This window comes from Lagopus muta, chromosome 2 (assembly GCF_023343835.1).
Source record: "Lagopus muta isolate bLagMut1 chromosome 2, bLagMut1 primary, whole genome shotgun sequence".
Classification (NCBI taxonomy): Eukaryota; Metazoa; Chordata; class Aves; order Galliformes; family Phasianidae; genus Lagopus; species Lagopus muta.
In genome coordinates this window covers 19,719,598-19,740,271 of record NC_064434.1, presented here as the reverse complement: position 1 = coordinate 19,740,271, position 20,674 = coordinate 19,719,598, and the positions used below count along the sequence as shown (strand labels likewise).

The window sequence follows — 20,674 nt, the reverse complement described above, 5'->3', positions numbered from 1 at the left end:
TTTGATGAAAGCAGGTTCTTCTGAAGCGCTACTGCACCTCTGTACAATAGATGACTAACATACAATGGCCTAGAAAGCAGACAAAGGATTCTATTTTCTTGACAACAAGATAACGGGACTTTTCTTTTAGTCTGTATGCTTCCAGGTTCAGTTTCCAGCTCAGAATGTCTAAGTCCATACTGGATAAGCTCATTCCTTAACTTCCAAATTCACTGGAGTACACTGTACCCCTCTGGCAGCTTTCAAATAAGCTGAAGCTTTCAAATAAGAATAAATATAACTTAAATCAGATTATTTTATATTGTTTAGGAATGGACCTAAGAAGCTGAACCTTGATCTTCAGTGACAAGTCCTGTGCTCTTCACCCATGTATTGCCTAACAAGCTGTATGCTGAAATGTTTCAAAGCTATTGCTAAATCTTTTATATGAGTTACAATTGGTAAGAGTGCATCATGCCTAAAGCAAGTACAGTCAGACACAACTGATTATTTAATTAATATTATTCAATCTGGATTTTGTCCGTGTGCTTTCCTTCTGCTGGTGCATCCAGTCACACTATCCACTTTTTTATTCAGCTTTATCTCTTCTACGTTGTCTCTCATCTCTGCTTCCAATTAGCTAATTATTAAAACCTTATCACTTAATAAATAGTTTTTGGTCTTACAGACAATACTCTCACTTTCTGAATTAATCAATTTGAATGGTATCTTTACAGCCTAAGAGCACTATTTTGGTGTTCTTTGAAACAATGAACAATTATCATATATACCTGGAGCATCTCCCATAAGAGGAAAGCCTGTGTAACCTGGGTCAGTTCAGCTGGAGAAAAGAAGACTGTGAGGAGATCTGATTAATGTTTATAAATATCTAATAGGAGGTGGGAGGCAAATGGATGAGGCCAGGCTCTTCTTGGTGGTGTGTAGCAGTAGGACAAAGAGTCATGGACTAAACTCGAACATAGGAAGTTCTATACTAACATGCAGAAGAACTTCTTTATGGTAAGGTGGCAGAGCACCGGAAGAAGTTACCCAGAGAGGTTGTGAAGTTCTCCTGCTATGGAGATCAGAATCACAGAATCACAGAATGGCCAGGGTTGGAAGGGACCTCAAGGATCATGAAGCTCCAACCCCCCTGCCACAGGCAGGGCCACCAACCTCCCCATTTAATACTGGACCAGGCTGCCCAGAGCTCCATCCAATCTGGCCTTGAACACCTCCAGGGACGGGGCATCCACAACCTCTCTGGGCAGCCTGTTCCAGCACCTCAGCACTCTCTCAGAATTTCCCCCTGACATCCAGCTAAATCTTCCCTCCCTCAACTTAAAACCATTTCCCCTTGTCCTGCCACTATCAACCCTTTCAAAGCATTGATTCCCCTCCTGTTTGTAGGCTCCCTTTAGGTATTGAAAGGCTGCAATGAGGTCATCCTGCAGCCTTCTTTTCTCCAGGCTGAACAAGCCCAGCTCTCTCAGCCTGTCTTCATAGGGGAGGTGCTCCAGTCCCCTGATCATCTTTGTAACTCTCCTCTGGACCCTCTCCAACAGCTCTCTGTCTTTCTTTTACTGAGGGCTCCAGACCTGGACACAGTACTCCAGATGAGGCCTCACAAGAGCAGAGTACAGGGGAACAATCACCTCCCTGTCCCTGCTGGCCACCCCTCTTCTGATGGAGCCCAGGATACTATTTGCTTACCGAGCTGCAAGGGCACACTGCTGGCTCATGTTAAGGAGATATTTAATGCCCATCTAGATGCACACTCATGCGACATACTGCAGGGGGGTTCGACTCGATGATCTCTTCAGCTCCCTTCCAACCCCTGCGATTCTGCAATTCTGAAATATATACATCATATATACATTCAGTGCTAAGAAATGTATACTGAGTGTTCTGCAAAAGGCTGGGAAAAGTCAAGCCCTATGCAGAGATATCCAGTACAATTTCTACCGAGCATAGCAGATTGGTAGTAGCTAATGTATATGGTAGTCAGTGAGTAAAAGTAACCACTCAAGTTTGGAGTGTACATTGCAAAGTTATCTTGCTTTTCCTTTGGTTATTTTTTCTAATTTAAATTCATGAATAGATTTATGAAATCTCTGTACAGATATTGCAAAACAGAAGTAAGGATGAAAACCTTCTAGATCTCATTTTGAGACTGGTTTCTAGAAGAAGCTAAATGTACTTGCTGTACAAGAGGGTTAAGCATAGAGCTAGCATAAAATACTGACAAAACTACAAAGAAAAAAACTGCAAGATTTGGTGTGTGAACAGCCAGCCTACTAGTACTGATAATTACAGTCAACATACAAATATTTTTTAGTATCTCATAATGCTAACATATTTGCAGAGTTTTGCAAGTATAAATATAATGCAACGAAGTGACAAAATTTGCAGTAGCTAGTAACGTTGCCATGGTGTTACCTAAGGAGGAAAGAACTCTTTGTGTGTGCATTACTGTTGGAAGTATAGTCAGGGAAATGCTGAAATTACTCACCCAGTTAATACTGGATAAGAAACAGGAAATCTGTGTGTGTGTATGTGGATAAAGTCTGTAGACTTACAACTTAATGTGTCCTTTCACTCTTATATCCATTTTAACATGAACAGAAGGTTGTAAGCACCCAGAACAACTGCACTCCATCGCTATGAATGAGCTCATGCATATCAAAGAACAAAAAGCAATAGAATCTGCTTTACATGGTTCAATTAGATTTAATGGGACAACTCACATGCACCTGAGAATTCGAATCTGATGCAGTAAATAGGGATTCCTAAGAGAAATTATGATACTAGAAGTAAGAAATCTGCCACAGAATAGGCTTACATAAACCAATATATAAGGCTTACAAAAAAACAGTATTTGACTGTTGAAGCACTTGGACAATTAGACCTTATGCAGAACCAAGAAAGTAAGGCTATACCTCAAATAAAGCAATACCTACTCTATGTGTTTTTTAATTGATATGTTTAACTGACAAAATGAAATGTAGCACTGAGGATTTAAAAATGTTCTATAATGATTAAACAATTGTGGCAATTCTGAGCTATTATTATTCATTTTGTTCACAAATTTCAGTAGGCTTCTTCTAAGTCACACAGATGGCAAACCTGGCCAACTGGGTGAATATTCGACATGATTACTGTAGTGAAACCAAATACCCCATTATGCTTCTGCATCATATCTTATCTTGTTGACTGACCGTATGGATTGTGAAATTCAAAGAATGGTAATTTAAGTTCATCAAGCAACTTCCCTCATTCATAAACACGTAGTTGAACTGGTAGCCATGAAAATAAAAGAAGAAAAAATATTCCAGATTAGATGCTTTTTACACACGTATCTTCTTCAATAAGTCTCCCAGTTTCAATACTTGAAAATGCTAGGTGACATGTCATGAATCACTTCTCAGCCATCCTAACAGCCTGAAGCCAAAAACTGTTTGCTTAATATGGCTGACCAGTGCTCTCATCCTTTTGGGATTGAAGGTACTGAGTATGAAAAGCCTATTTGCCTAACCCTTCAAGTGTCTCTCCAGTAGTATAAAGGAAGACAGCAACATTGCTGAGAAGGGTGCAAGAAGCAGAAAGCAGCTGTCCTGGAAGACCGTGAGCAGAGACAATCTTATAACTTGATCTAAAGAATGAAGCATTAATGCCACCTCAACCTGTCTGAAAGAAAACATTTCAAATCACTTTATACTTATTCTATTTTTAGTACACATTTTACTTTCAAAACTACTGTCCCAGGGGCATTCTGGGAGAACAACAACATGTAAACAAATAGGCATTGATGAGAGCCATTTGCATTGTGCATTTATGTTGTAGGAATGAGCCCTTACTGTAACAGCAATCTTCTGTTTTAGTTCCAGTGAAAAACAAGGAAATGTGAATTTTCCGTGCAGTAACCAATGGCTCATTGCCAACTTGCTCTTCCAAGGGCTTGTAATTATTTCTGAGAATATTTTACAGCTCATGTTACCTTCAGTATTTTTTCAATAAAGGAAAGTTCTTGGGTTAGCAAGACAGAGCAATTTGTCAGGATAAAAAAAAAGGAAAATATCTTTAAAAGCCTCCAGTCCTTGAAAGTTTCCTGCACTTTGGGATTCATTTTCAACTCCATCACCCCACCTCAACTTAGACATGGGCTTCTTTGTGAGGTCACCAATTATGAGCTGACAAGCTGCCCCTAAATGGTCGCTAAAGGACACTAAAAGTAATACTTGAGGAAGTATTACTTTTCAGAAAGGGTGGTCAGGCACTGGAATGGACTGCCCAGGGAGGTGGTGGAATCACCGACCCTGGGGGTGTTCAAGGAAAGACTGGATGTTGTATTGAGGGACATGGTTTAGTAGAAGCTATTGGGAATAGGTGAACGGTTGGACTGGGTGATCTTTTAGGTCTTTTCCAACCTTAGTGATTCTATGATTCTATGATTCTATGATTCTAAAGCAATTAATATTAAAAAAAACAACAACTTTACAGGGCATAATTGGTAAGGCCCAGTGTGGCACGTGGCTGTGCACTGCCCTGTGCACTAATGATCCCAGTATGTCCCAGCTGGTTTCAACACAGCTAGTCAGTCCCAGCCAGTTCCCAACCAGCTCCACAACCCTCCCCGCCCTGCTCAAAGCATCAACCAGTCAGGGATGCAACCATCCCTTCCTCACTACAGGAGAAAAAACAAGCAAGGAGGAAGGCACTGCTGAAAGAAACCATCCTAAATTCACCCTTCTGCACTGCTTAAAAGGCCTGTGGTGGTAAGAAGGGCAGAGGAAGCCAGGAAGAAGGAAGAGGCATTGAACCTACGGCTGGGAGAGGTGCCTCCCTTGAATGTTAAATTGCTTTCATCTCTCAGTGCCCAAATCAATAAGTACATTAATTGGCATTAAATTAAGGAGATCTCCTTGAGCTGAGAATGTTTTGTTGTGACACACTATCATTTTGATGGACTAATGTTTTATGTGTTAGCATACCGTGTATCTTCTGAACTGCTGATATCCTTAAAAAAGTCTTTTCATATATGAAAGCTGCTCTCCTATTTTAATTTGCTGGCCCACGGTGTCAGAGATAGATGTTGGTGGTATGGCACTGGAGGTTAAACCTTCCCACCAATATTCCGTTTTGTTCCTGTACGACAGATAGCATCAGAGGTGCAGACTGACAAAATGACATCTTACATGGAAGTGTGGATGAAGCAAAGGTAGGTAATTGAATCCATGTGGAAAAAATAGCACCCATTGACAATCATTGATACTTCCTGAATGTTTAAGGAGAGCAAACAGTGGATGTGAGAACAGTGAGGCAGTGGGGGTGCCTTTCAGCAGTGCCAACAGTGATGTGAAAGACAAGCCACATTCCTGACAACCATGCACAGTTGTCACAAACAGAATGAAGAGTCTTGATCAGCTCATCCATTTGAATCAGCAGATTATGATCATGGAACTGTATACAGAGTGGAATATTGGCTTCAATGAACTGGAAATGATGGTGGCAACACTGGAATATCACGAAGTTTGTACCAGGTGGGTCCTATGAATACTCACACAGAAACAGAAAGAACACCATAACCAAGCTTTTCAGGACCTATTGAACCAATACGAGTCTGAAGGTGACATCATCTCAGTGATGAGACACAGTGTCACCACTATGAGCCTGAGTCAAAATGGCAGACCATAGAGTGGCAAGACACAAATTCTCCATCAAAGAAAATGTTCAAGGTGCAATCTTAAGTGGGTCAACTGAAGTGCACTGTCTTTAGGGATAGGAAAAGGGTGATCCTCCTGGATCTCCTCAAACCCAGACAAACCATCAACTCTGAGACACTGCAGTGCTGACTAAGAAGCCTTGAACTTCCAGAGTCAGGCCAGAGAAGAAGACAACCTTTTTCTTGTAACACGATAATGCCAGGCCCCATACCAGTTTGAAGATCATGGAGTACAATGCTGATCCAGCTCTTTGGGCCATTGAAAGATGGATTGTGTGGGCAACATTCTCCTAGCAATGATGCTGTCAAAGAATCTGTGAAACAGCGGGTCACCTCCACTGGTGCAGACATTTATGAGCGTGGCATGTGAGATTTGTTCATCACCGACAAATATGCATAGCTAATGGTGGTGACTACGTTGAGCAATAGTGCTTTGTGAGAATTTGCTCCATCAAATTGTTTTCATTGCACTCTGTGTCTGTAGTTTCCATGGAAATAAAGGGGAGGCATTACTTATGGAGCAACCTACATGAAGTATATGAAGTGATTCACAGTAACTCCAAACAGAAAAAACTATGCCATGTCAGTATAAAATATGTATGTTCATAGACTGTCGTCACCTTTTGTGTACTCATAATCATATATGGAAAACCTAATGTACTATTTATGCATACATGCATTTAACAAATTTGCTATATTGAATGATCACACCATGGGAATCAGAATAATCACTCTAACAAGGTACAGATACAGTGTTTGATACACAGATGTGCTTCTTTCCTTCCATTTTTCTGTTCTCATTCCTTTAAAAGGAGTGACAAGCTGGTGGCATCCCCTAGAAGGTGGCATATTTCTTTGGGAAATGCAGCATCCTGAGTTACTGAAGGACAGAGGCAGAAAAAAAAAAAAAACAGAGTGAGAGAAAAGCATGCCCAGATCCTGCAGATCAAAGAGAGCCCAAATGATTGCTAAGAGCAGCAAAGGAGACTGAGAGGAGATACAAGGATCAGTACGCGCATTCATAGTTTGTAGGAGCTCAGAAGAGAATAGCTGACTGAAAGCAAAGATTGTCCTGTGAGGTCACAGGGAGAAGAGAGCCACTGGATTATAAACCTCATATCTGCACTCTGCTTCATCAGGCCACTTTGAAATCACTGCAGCTTTTATTAACTATTCCAGTTCATAGTCTAAGAGAATCTGGCTTTTTTAATTTCAGAGTCATTTGGATCCTCTTAGAAAAGCTCTTTATGAGGAAAAGGTTCCAGTTGTACTGCCACAAAGCTCTGGTAGTTTTAGGCTCTCACGGTTCTCAGTTCTCAATGAAAGCGTAACAGAAAGTACACCTTACCATACAGAACGTAATGTCTATTACAAACTATAGAATTGAACCGCTGACAACATAAAGGGCTCACTTGAGTATGTCCTGTACCTCCTACAGATTCGATTTATTCAGCCATGTGATTCTTCATTCATGCTGCTGCTCTCAAAAAGGAAAGAGTAGTAGAGTAGTATCTCTGATACAGAATGTCCAGGCAATGAAAAAGCATAGCACTAGTGTCAGCAGTGAAGTGACTGTGCAGCATTGAAGCTGGAGTCCAAACTGGGTTAACAGTACATTAAAACGCAGATAGCTGTAATTGTGCCACCAATCTGTGCAGCTGCATGGCTAGAACAGAACTTCAGTGCTTAGATGTGGCCTTCTGGTATGAACTGTCATTTACAGTGTTTGTTCTGCAACATAACAGTTTGCATTTGGAGGCAAGTCAATCTGAAAATATTTGAAGCGTACTCAATAAAAGCTGTCATAACTAGCATTGATTTCCAAAAGCCTACTTAAAAATTAAAAAAAAAATAAATCTAAAGAATGCTGCTATGATCAAAGAGTTCAGATTCCTCATCAACTCTAGAATGCTGCAGTAAATCTCATAGAATCGAATTACTGTGATGCTGACTTTACACGCCTTCTTACTCTGTGTCACTGTAAAATGTCATGCAAATATAAAACAGTATTTGAGAAGAATGCTACATATGTCCAATTGTATAACATAGGAAGCTGTCAGCTCAACAGTAACAGAGATAACAGCAAATAAAAAGGGAAAATATCCTCATAGAGACAAATTCACTTGAACTCAGTCATGCAAACTGCTTGTCAGATTAATGCTGTGGAAAACGGAACATTTGGTCCAATGTTTTAAAGATTATTATTATTTGTAAAGGAAATAAAGCAATTTCCTAATATTGGCATTGGAAACTTGATATAGCTCCACCTGTGTTGTAGAGGAAGATGTACAGATAAGTCCCTCTGCTCAAAAATAAATAAATAAATAAATAAATAAATAAATGTTCAACTAAGAAAAGATTCTCTATGAAAACTATATTTGAATTAACAAATAATATAAAGTGTTCAAACTGTATAACATACCATGAATTGGCTACCAACGTCTTAGTAGAACAAATAAAGTATCAGGCTGGATTAATCAATATCCTGATGTTACCAATCAGAAACTTCTCATGTAAGTTCAAAGCTTAGCAGAATTTACTACTGAAAATATTCAGGTTTTATTCTTCTCCAGTGGCTGCAGAATTTAGGAATGAAATTGATGACAGCTGACTCAAAGACTTTTAAAGACTTCTGGGTTTGTCTCAGGAAAACTGAACAGGTATTGAAGGGTGATACACCAGAATGAATGTGAATTTACTCTGCTTCTAAATGTACAGAGCTGTTTAGAGTAAGGTACAAAGTGACATCCAGTTCCATTCACCTTCAACAAGGGAGATTTCATCATGGCTCCTTGTGCAATTATTACTGTTTTAGCTTTCAAAAGCAGCAGCAGTCATGGTGGAGGCTATAAAATATAAATCCTTCAGTGACTTCTACATCTTTATTCTTTTTCCTAAAGAATATGTAGTGCTTTAACACATGACAGTAAAGATGGCATTGTTTGTGGCACCACTGGCCATGAATGTGAACTGAATTTGTGGATTTGCAAAATGATTGCTAAGATGTTGGCTTGACAGCAGACATGTAAAACAATTGTTCTGTCAAAATATCAAATTAATGGAACAAATGGAAGACACATAGATATTTATTTCCACTTTTTAAATAATAATCTGTCTAGATCACCTCACACCACCCTATCCACACTACATTAGTAACAAACTCTTTGCTCCTATACCACATCTTTCTATTCCCAAATGATGAAACATATCATATATCACAAATAAATGTAATAAAAATCATTCTGGAAAATGATTACTTTACTGAGACGCTGATGAAAACTCACACAAAATCTATCTCATACACATCTCTTATTTATAGAAGGACTGCTCTGATAGTAGTGCTTCCTATTTTATGCTATTGGCCCACAACTTCAGAGGTGGATGTTGGTAATATGGCAGTAGAGGTTGAACCTTCCCACCAACATTCCATTACGTGCTGTTGCTGTGCAACATGTGGCAGCAGACAGGCAGTCTGACACAATGCATCTGACATGGAAGCGTATATGAAGTAAAGACATGGAACTGAAATCCTATGTGCAGAAAAAATGGCACCCACTGGCATTCATTTACACTTGCTGAATGTTTATGGACAGCAAACAGTGGATGTGAGCACAGTGAGGCAGGGGGTGACAGTGGCTCACCTTCACTGAAAAGGTGAGCCACACCTTTTTTCTTGTTTTCACAAGAAAACACCTCTTTACACAATGCAGCACAGGCAAGTCAAAAGATTGGAAACCCAGGGTGTAAGACATTAAGATTTTGCTTGTCTGTTCAAAATCTTATAAATAGAAAGTACACTCTGATTTTTCATTACAAACTTTTGAAGTTTTGATACCACTGATGTGCATCACATATATAGAATTGTGGGTGCATGGTTCTTCTGAAGATATGGAAGCATTTGTTTAACAAAATTCTGAATGGAAAAAATGAGGTAATTCTGAATATTTCAGGAGTGTGAGTGTCTTTTTGAGAAATGCAATGTCCTGAAGCAGCAGTGTGGTTATTGATTGCTAATGTGTTGTAACACCATACTGTTTCTACAAAGCTACATTAAGAGGTGAATATGTCAAAATAATGTACAGTGTAATTTAAAACAATTACAAATCCTTGCAGCATAACAAGCAAGGCAAAATTAAATGATGGTGTACTGAAGGGAGATTATTTTCAGATGGGTATTGAATTCCTTAACTCTTCACTGAAAATCTGTGATGCAGAGTGGCAGGTTCAAAAATAATACACCTCTTAACATCAGCAAGTGTCTTTAGAAATTACAGATGATACTTGCTTTCATTTTAAATACGTACTCAGCAACTATGTTATCTGGGTTCTTTTCAGCCCCGTTTATGGAGGGCTTACAGAGAAAAGTACAGAGAGATTAAGCTTAGTGTCACATAGACCATGGTCCTACTTAGGATCATTTCTAAGACCAGCATCTTGACCATAAAGGTGCTGAACCTCATAAGGGTCCTTCCATTCAGTTGAAATCACCTTCATTTTCTGGTCTTAGTCCCGCAAATGACTACCTGGTGGTCAGCCAGAACTTCTGCACAGAGCCCCAAAGGCTGCAAGTTTTTTGGGAGAATCATGGACAGAGCACAAACACAAAGCTATTTAAAGGGACAATGCTGTGTGTTAAGTCCTACTGATAATGTTATATGCCTCGAGGATGTGGACAACTTAAAAGAGTAATAGAGATGGGTGTCAGCAACAGAAATCCTGAAGAAACAGATGTCCTTCAATACCTTTGAAAACAAGTAGGAATAATACCTCAACAGTTTCATACTGAAGGGCTTTTGCTTCAACAGCATGGGGATATTTCACATATCGTAAACTATGCATTATTTTTAAAGCTGCATTCTAGTATATGCTGTCATTTTCATGTGTAAAATGCTATGCAGGCTATGTTAACATAGCTTCTTTGCCAGAAGTCTTGCTGACAAAAATATCCTTTCTGTTCATGCTATAAATCATGGTTATCCCACCGTTTCTTGTCATTATATGCATTTCTTACTTCTAAAATCATCAACTTAATCTTAAAAATGAAAACTTCTAAGCTTTTAGTGCAATGCTATGTTCCGACGACAACAAGGCTGTAACTACTAATTTCCACAGTCAGTTTCTTGTTTGTTATGATGCCATCCATCCAGTGGCATTGCCCGGCACAAAAAAAAAAACACACCCATATTATTTATACATGAGACGGTTCTGAAGGAAAGTTACCATCGCTGAAGGGTCTCTAAGACTCCAGGCATGCAAAACTAAAATTAATCAGATCTTCAATTTTATAGTTTTCACTTGTTATTCTTCCCCACTGACTTAATAGCTCCCCATTGGAACCTCTGAGTTTTTGTCATCATTCATGTCATGTTTATGACATTGGCCATTACAGAGTTCTTGATGACCTAGGTGAAAACCACAGCTAGAAGAGGACGTAACTCTTCTTGCAAGTAACTGTCATTCCTCTAAAACGAGGTTCAAAGAGGCCAAAGAGCTGAAATAGATAAACAAAGTGTAAATGAAAAAGAAAATAATAAAAAGTTCAATCTATGTGAGGAGCTTGGATTTTTTTATTGTACACTTGCTACAAAGTCAAATAAGGGAGCAGAGGGAGTATTCTGAGTACATGAGGGTACAGGCTGCCTTTTAACCCACTTTTTTTATGTTTCATAAAGAAAGATAAAACAATCTGAACCACTGCTAAGATGAAGGTTTTAACTGAAAGGCTTCCCCTATTTTAATAGCTAAGGAGCTACTGAAATAGTAAATAATTTTGTCCAAACATTAAGGAATAGTTATTGGAAGAGTTTGTCAACAACTAAAGTGGTTGCTCTCTGTTCACAAAAAAAGAGTGAGAAATGAATGAAGTATTGATAGGAATGCTTTCACTGTTCTTCTGCCTTTCTCTCAAAAATAAATAATGAAACGGTGATAAATAAATAAACTTTCCCTTTTACTTACTAAGCAGCACAATGATCTGAATCTTAACGTACAAATAAATTATGGCAATGCAAACAAAAGCTTCTGTAATAACTATTACGGTAATAACAAATTACTGAATTAGAATATGGCTGAAGGCTGCATCACCACTCCAATTTTTAGGTACTTCATACTGATGTTTCATCAGACTCTAGAAATAAATGCTTTTCATAGCATTAAAACAGTATAATTATTGTTCCTATCCAGGTAGGTGCTGGAGGCCCATTCCGTTTCCAAAATTAACTCAGTAGGTAGGCAAAATCATTCTGTCTGCCTAAGCGTGTATGTAATACGAATAACAATACAGAAGGGAGCTCTATAAAGTTATTAGGAAAAGAACACCTGATAACAAGTTGCTAAACTCTCACCAAAAATTCTACTGTGAAACTCAACTTTGGTTTTCTTCGATGTATGGTATGCACTTAATCAAAACCAAGATCTCTCTCTTCAAAAATTTTCAGGCTTTGGAAAATCAATGTCCAGAACAAAGCAAATCTGTGAAGTATGAATTTCCCTAACAGTTGGTCAAAATCACTAGCGTTTTTCTTTCTCTATTCAGAAAGATGAAATTTCTTGCTACGCTACACCTCAACCTTAACAGAATGAACCAGTAGAAAAAGAAGCTGGAAGGAATAAGCTCTCAGAAGAAAAAGAATGGGTTAGCTTCCCTCCTGTTTCAAAGAGCTAAAATTTGACAAATGGCCTCTAATCATAAATTTCAGAGCAGAAAAAAGTCAACACGGACATGGAGATTTACCTGTCACTGCTTCAGGGCAGGACAAACGAAGGGCAGACACAAGAGTGCTCACTATGCTTTGCACAGCCTGAGCAAGAGACTTGAGTAAAGAGCTCTGTCAGTCTCACTTCCTTCAGGGACACTACATTCATTTACATAGAAGATGACTCCAAAGAATAAATAATGTACTAGCAAGAATCAATTTTTCCTTTCCAGTGTAAGATCTAACAGCACTATTATCAATGGATCTTTTCCATTCTTTTTACAGGTTGTAAAAAGAAGCAAAACAGATTTTTACAGTAAACAAAATATCTCACTGAAAAGTATTCTGACAATGTTAGGCATGCATGAATATATACATCTTGATTAAGCCAAACCTGCAGGAATAAAAGGAAGAAAGCTGCTTTAATGTTCCTCACATCATCTGGACTTTTAAGTTATCATCAACATAATGGTGTGGGTGTTCACATGGAATGCATCATGTAATTTTAAAAAAATTAAATTTAAATAAAAAGAGACCATCTGAGCACCTCTAACAGATGCTGTAGTGCTCTGAAGTTGCTTCTCAGTATCTTTCAGCAAAATCAGATCTGCGAAGTTTTAACAGTTTTCCACTGCCTGGGTGATTCATGAGATGCATCTGAAAGCCTGACTCGCTTAGAATTCCTACCTGTATAAGCTCAAACTGCACTATTATCAAATTTGTTAAATATTCAGTAAAGCATTTTTTATTAAATCTTTCTTTGTACTTTCTTTCCTAGCCTCTCTCTTAAAGAAGGTAAGAGGCCAACTCGATGCAAGAAAGAAAAAAAGAAGTGAGGGAAAAAAACTTCAGATGGCGTGCCACTTATTAGCAGCTAATGAGATTGCTACTGAAATAATTTGTCTCCTAAATGGGTTGATATATACCTTCTTTCACAAGGGAAAAATAGCTAACAAAGAGTCAAGTTCCATTATGTTAGTTAGCTCTTCAAGTGAAAATAATATATCTATGTTTTAAATAATGTCAGAATATGTCTGTTTCTCTAAAGCGGAATGTGTATCTAATGTAGGTTTGTCTCAGTTGTGGTTCCTACCTTAACCAAGTATAACTTGTTTCTGTACCCTACAGTAACTGCACTTCAGCAGAACAGAATTCTTACAGATTTAAGTAGAAAGAAGGAAGAAAAGATCTGCAGTTTGCTCAAGTTCCAGCACTCAACTTACTGATAATGTTCTCAGTTTAGGAGATAACCTGCAAAACAACAATGTCCACTTTTCACCAAAATATTAGCTAAGTTTATAGTATATAACCACACACCTACTACTAAATCAATGGCTTGTTTCCCAGTGTTTCATAGTGTGAGTGATTTACAGTGAGCTAAGTGCTTGCTTACTTTGTTTTGAGATTAAATTCACACATATAATGACCAATTCAGTTACAATTAGGAGACAAAACTTACCTCCAACATTTGAAAAACAGGAATTTCAAGCTCTCCAAAGAAGTGCTTTGGTTTTGTTTCTTTTTTTCAGACTGTTCAGATTTTTGGGGAGAAGATCTTTGGAATAATATTCCATCTTCTAACAGATATGTTCTCAGACCTACTCCTTCCTTCCGAGACGAAAATAAGTGGAAAAGTGAAGTATCATTTCTAAACTTTACAGTATCTCTACCATTTATTTTCACACGGCCATAGAACACCTGTATTGGAAGTAAGCTGACCCCTCATATGTATGAAAAAATTTTATTATTTTACTGTCTCCCTAAGTCTCTTTTCACTTCGGCACAGAATCACAGAACGGTTTGGGTTGGAAGGGACCTTTAAGATCATCTAGTTCCAATCCCCTGCTGTAGGCAGGGACACCTCCCTCTAGACCAGGTTGCTCACAGCCCCATCCAGCCTGGCCTTGAGTGCTTCCAGGAAAGGTGCATTCATGACCTCACTGGGAAACCTGTTCCAGTGTCTCACCACCCTTACTACCTAATATCTAGTCTAAATCTACCCTCTTCCATTTTAAAGCCATTTCTCCCCATCCTGCCACTACCTGCCCTTATAAAAAGTCCCTCTGCAGCATCCCTGTGGGCCCCCTCAGGTACTGGAAGGCAGCTATCAGATCACTTTGGAGCCTTCTCTTCTCCAGGCTGAACAGCCCCAGCTCTCTCAGCCTGTTCTCATAGGAGAGGTGCTCCAGCCCTCTGTTCATCTTTGTGGCCCTCCTCTGGACCCACTCCAACATCTCCATGTCCTTCTTGTGCTATGGCTCACAGAAATGGACGGAATAATCCATTATTTTATATTATCTTTTCCTTCTACTCTATTATTTAGTATTATAATTGCCTCAATTATATAAATTAACAAACAGCTAATAAACCTGGATTTATACCTAGATATTGTATATCTTTCAAAAATAAATATTCAAGTTGATAATCTATTAAAAACTGCAATTCAAGTATTAAAGTGCAATGATGCCTATGACACAACAATGAAGAATACAATAAATATTTTTTTTTCCCCAAGTGGGAGGGTTAGAGTTAGGGTTTTTGTCTTTCAAGTCCTCCAAGCCTTAAGGACCTTATTTTTAAAGGTGATACTAATTTTCTTTAACATTCTTTTACTTTTCTGATTACTAACAACAGCAGTTTTCTTCTGAATTTTAGACTCTTGTGCTGTCTGAAACTTGCTATGGGCTTTTTTTTTTTCCAATCTGAAATTTGCACATTTCTATAAAAATTTACTTCTGTCATTGAAGTATATGACTGTGATTTGCTTAATAATGCTTTCCAATTAGCAAAGCATTTACTAAGCTTTCACAGTCAATATTCTGTGATAGTAAAGCAAGCCCCTGAATGACTTAAAAACTGAGACCACAGCCCACTATTCAAAGAAGTCATGACAGAGGGCATTTTTAATACACATGGAAAACAATTTTGTTGCAACTGGAAAGGGAGTACTAAGAAAAGTTTAATTCCATTAGAATCAGCCAATATGAACATATAATAGCAGTGTGTTGCATAACAAGGCTGATAGAACTCTTTAAGATAATTCTGCTATGATAGATAAGAAACTGACGTGGACAGCATGCATTTTTCAAGAAGCATTTGATAAGGAGACATGTCAAAGACAACTGGTTGTCATAAGAAAACCTGGCTGGAAGTATAACAAATTGCAGAGAACTGGAAAGTGTGTAATATCCTAAACACATGAAAATATTCCTCTTAGTAAGACAAACTTAGATACACAAACTTAAGACACATCAGTGGCACAGATAACACTAGACGCCTGAGAAATATAAACATCTTGAAGGTAACACAGCAGACATTCTGCTGCTCTGAGAGATACAGATACATACTTCCCTATATTTCGATCATCAAGAAAGGCATCCTCATTCTGGATCATTGCTGGGATTGGATCATGAATCATTGACCTTTTCAATTTTGTGCCAGTGCTTCTACAGAAAATAATGTATATGGAGGTGCAGCATGGAAGTTGACCTCCATTTTTTTAATTAGAGGCAAGAAGTCAGTTGTCTACTGTTATTTTTACTTGAAGACTGCTTTCTTGCTATTTGCTCCCTTTTCAAGAAGCTATGCTAAAATTAAATTAACCACCCAGCACTGTAATTTAATGGACTATAAAATAATCTCTATACAAAAGTACAGAAGTGTTCAAAAGCTTTTGTATGGACTAGATAAAGCATTAGGAAAACATACTAGGCAGAAAAATTATAGTATTGCAGTGGGAGAGATGAGGTGGTTTAAGTGTTCTCTGAACAGTGAGTGACCAGGTTCTCAACTAGTCTACCTCCTTTGAAATGAAGTCCCCAAAGACTGAAGGTCAACCACTGGTCAGCTTATATTTTCACATTCCCATCGTAAATATTCCTTTGAGATGTGTGAATCTACTGTCCTTCCCAAGCCAGAGTAATCCTGCAGCACCAGATCAGTATTCAGGAAGTGTCAACAATTGGTAATTATTACCAGAATTGTTACATTGCTGTTTAGGTATGATAACTAATTAAAACTCAATCTATTCACAAATATTAGAAAACCTAAACATAGTCTGTGTGCTTTTGACGAATACTGAAAAGTTAATAGATACTGTTCACTTAAACTCATAAAAAGTTTTTACATCTAACCTCTGAAATTGTTTCATAATCAACTCTCAGTAATGACAGATTTCACTGAATTATTGTAGAGAATATCCAGGGACTGGCTGAACCCACGATGCTGAAGCAATTGTCTTTCCAAGAGCATCTGTGCTTATACAGCATACGCAGTAATTTACATTGGCTTGATTTTATTTTAAATCTTATACTGAACTCTTCAGCCTACTTTCCATATGTCTATAATATAAGAAATACGGCAGCGTTGAACATAAGCAGTTATTTTATCTAGTGATCCTATTAATCAGCCCTCTACTACATTCTTGCAGTCTCTCTTGCATACGGTTGTTTTACTTCTAGGATAAACATCTTTCTTTATTTTGAGTTGTTTTAAAGAATATTTTATGGCATTGCTATTTTAAAGCTATATCCTGGTTATGCCAATTGTTTCAGACAAATATTGGTAAGACTGGAAAGAAAGATGATGAACATCAGTCAGGATTAAAAGCTGTTTACTAACCATTATTTCCCAGTGGTCTTTTGCTGTCACTGTTACACTAAGAGAGAATAAAAATTATAAAGGGTCGACCATTAGGGACTTGTCTAAACTACAGAGAGAACATTAAAAGAATGAACTCCTCATCTTATGCTTAAAACTATGTTTCAGCCACTTTTGCAGCCTTTGGCAGCTTTTAGCATCCTTTCAAGTTAATGTCACACGACAGTGTTTTCAGCCTCACACATTTGAAGCATCTGTTTGTTTGTTTGTTTTTAAGCAAAATATGCTAAAAAAGCACTGGACAAAAAACAACAACAAAAATGTGCAAGCTCCCCATTCTCACAGATAATTCCTTTCCTTTACAGTTAGAACAAGCCCTGCTTTTGTTTTCACTAACACTTTTATCTAGCAAAAGTTCACCTGTAAAGGATTCAGTGGTAACTATACACCTGGGAGAAAATTAGCTTAGCAGTTTGGGAAAATAACTGGAAAGCATTAATGGAAAAACAGCAAAATGTTGATTACTAATGCAGTCTTACAGTGTACTGTATGAGAAACATACATACATACTACATGTATCAAAAAAAACCCCTGTCTTGTGACAATTTTAACTAGAAAATCATGTAAGAATACTGCTCACAAAATAAGGAAATGAATTTGTTCTTCTTTTTCAGTTAATCCCTTTGATCCACCTAATTTAACCAAGGTTCAATAGTTTCAATTAGATGCAAGTTACACCAGAATTAATCACATGAATTATAGGCTGCAAAAATGAGCCTTAGTGTGATATGTCAGTCCATCACGCCCTTGGGCAAGCTGCATAGAGTGTAGCATTTATTTTGACAAGAGAACATTTAACTCCTAAGCCTTCTGTATTTCTTTGCATTTAGAGCCAGAATTGGTGCTTCCATATGAGTATGTAATAGATTATAAGATATGGCCACCACAAACTTATTGCTGAGTGATTCCATACGATGGATAAACTCACAAAAAATATATTCCCATACAAGGACATGGTTAGAATTTATATTTTTGTAAACATATTCATTGAATTCACTTCCAATAATTTGATGTAATTCAATCATTTTAGACTTCTGGCTTCATAAAACAGATGTAAAGACATTCTGCTGTCATTTTGCAGCACTGATATATATCTACACAGATCTGAATCAGGAAGAAATCCTTCTAGGATGGATGTGAATGACTCACAATACATCTGTCATTAATACATGTACACCTGCACAGATGCGAAAACAAAAACACAAAAAAATTCTTTGTGATCTCAGTTATATTATCCCATTAATTTATCAGTCAAATGAAGACATATATGAAAAGGAATTCTATTGTATATACTGCAGTAGCACAGTGACAGAAAAATTGTTCTGGAAAACAGAATGAACACAGTTGTGAAGTATACCTTGTGCAGCATAGTGAAACATACAAAACCAAAATCAAAGCCATTGCTATCAAACAGAACAGAACACTACCTTTCCTTCTACCTAAGATTGGGAATTGTAAACATGTGAACGCATTCTTTTGTTGTTGAAATCGCACAACTCAACCTCACCTTCCTATTTAGAAAGTTTCACAGAGTGACATAACTATTCCTGATAACTGCTGCAGAAGCAATATTGTTTTTTATAGAATTTCCATCCAACCTTTCTTTCCAGCTTACTTTGAGCATTTCTGTGAGATGGAGGCTAGACATATTCTGTGCCTTTATGTCCACAGTAGACAAGTAAGTAACCACTACTTCTGCCACAATAAGCAAAGCATAAAAAGTTACCTGGAATAAATACTGGCTTTTCTTTATCTTTACTCCATTGCGTGAGCATGGACTAATCTCAATTTTTTCTTCAAAGAGTAAGTAATTAATCTGGTACACGAAAGATTTTCTTATAGGCAGCAGACACACCTCCCGATATATGCATTTTCGTACTCAGACACAACAGGATTACGACATAATGGCTTTGGGCCATCCATCTAACGGAAGTATGTATTATTCAGTTCTACTCTGATGAAAACACTGGCAGCTGCTAAAATGCTCTCAGAAATCACGCTGGATATTTATCCTTTGCACCACGTATAGCCTTGTAGGATGACCTAAGCTTGCAAATTACAGTATCAAAAACTGTTTGCTGCTTTTCATAATAGAAGGTGCAGAAAGAGGTTACTGTGGAGAAGAATAAATTTGATTCTAAATAATTTCCTCAGTAAAACATTTATTATGAGTTAACAGGGTATAATGAAAAATCTTCACTTAAATATAGGCATTAATGTTCTGTAAGTAAAGTAATGAACTGTGGTTGCCTCCAAGTTTTGCTCTAGATATCTGCCTGGATCATGCTGGGGATGGCCTCCTGGGTCACGAACCACAGCTGAAGGCTCTTCCCCTACATCTTCATCTTCCATGCTTACTTTAAAGAGAAAAAAAGCACGCAACCCTCCTGCACTGAACGTATTACTGATGGAAGCACAGTGACACAGGGAATTGCTACTTCCCTAACAAAGCTACTAGGACAATCCAGGTCTAAATTACTCTGAAATGAGGGAAAAATATTGCAGCAGTCTAAAATTAGAGAGTATCTGATTTTTAGTCTTGTGAGTTAGCTCGTTTAGAGCAGCATGGGATTCAACTGAGGGACAGAGATCCATTGAACTTGTTCAGATAGCATGTTGAAAGTGAAGGGCTGAGTCAACCCCTCTTTGCAAATGCACCAAGCAGGGGTTTGCAGGTGAGGCCTCAGCAGAGAGGACAGCAGCCCAGCAGAGGCCCATAGAGGAGCAGGCCGTCCCCTGCAGCCCATGTGCACCATGCAGAGCAGATCCCCATGCAGCACAGAGGAGCTCACAGTGCAGCAGTGCATGAGGCCTGAAAGCCACAGCCCATGGATACCCCTGAAGGAGCAGCCTGGGCCAGAGCTGCAGCCCATGAAGGGCAGCTGGCGGTGGGGCAGGAGGGCTGGGGGAGCTGCAGCCTGTGGGAAGCCCACGTGCAATCAGCTGCGGAAGGATGGCGTCCTGTGGGAGGGATCCCATGTGAAGCAGGGGCAGAGAGTGGCCGTGAAGAAGTGGCGAAGACAAAGCATTACAGGCTGATCGCCACTCATTCCTTGTAAGGGAGTTCACTGGCACAGGTTGCCCAGAGAAGCTGTGGAGTCTCCATCCTTAGAAATATCCGAAACCTGACTGAGATAGGCAGTGCCACGGCCAACTCAGCCAGGATCCTGCTTAGAGCAGGTGGGGTTTGACTAGACAGTCTCCAGGGATCCCTTCCAACCTCAAAAATTTCTGTGATTCTACAAAGTAACTCAACTGTAACCACCCGCTAAGAACACACTACCATCATGAAAGCTGAAATCACAATTGCATTCCCAGAAGAGAAGTGCACAGCTATGAACTTAAAGGCACCTTTGGCAATGGAGGTGAATGTAGCATTTCTTCCCTGAAAATCTAAAAGTTTTCTCTAAGCCAAAATTGTTAGCATTCTCGTATTTGCAAGGGAGCTTTGTGAGGCAAACATTCGCATAAAACAAAACTTTGCCAGTACAAGCAATTTCTTTAAATAACGGTTATAGTAATATGGTAAGCTTCTATTCACTAAAGATGGTTCTTAATTGAAGATTCAGTCCACCTTGCTTCCTTGGCTAATCCTTCTCTTACTGAAAATGCCATATTG

General features: G+C 38.5%; 1 protein-coding gene across 24 annotated transcripts in view; it reads right to left on the bottom strand.

The window, feature by feature from the left end:
* DLGAP2 (DLG associated protein 2) overlaps positions 1-20,674 on the bottom strand; it is a 459,829-nt gene that overhangs the window by 278,142 nt on the left and 161,013 nt on the right. Inside the window, exon 2 of one of the 24 annotated variants that reach the window (XM_048936888.1) lies at positions 1,693-1,832. The exons of the other annotated variants lie outside the window; for them this stretch is intronic. The gene's annotated coding sequence lies outside the window, so the exon portion shown is untranslated. The remainder of the gene's footprint in view (positions 1-1,692; positions 1,833-20,674) is intronic. 24 annotated transcript variants of the gene reach the window in all.